Raw genomic sequence first — 225 nt, forward strand, 5'->3', positions numbered from 1 at the left:
GAAGCCTGAGCTGCAGCCCGCCGCCCTCCAGCCGGCTGCCGGCCTGCCCGCTTCGGGCTCTCCCTGCCGGCGCGGTGGAAGAAACCGGGCTGGAGGAAGGGAGAGAGAGGATGTGGCCTCAGAGCGGGTATCGGCCCCGCGCGTCCTAAGCCGAGACCCCTGAGACGCCGCCGCTGCAACCGCAAGGGACGAGGACAAGCGCAGAGCAGCACCCGGCCGGCTGCG

This window comes from Pteropus alecto, unplaced genomic scaffold, assembly GCF_000325575.1.
Source record: "Pteropus alecto unplaced genomic scaffold, ASM32557v1 scaffold7, whole genome shotgun sequence".
NCBI lineage: Eukaryota > Metazoa > Chordata > Mammalia > Chiroptera > Pteropodidae > Pteropus > Pteropus alecto.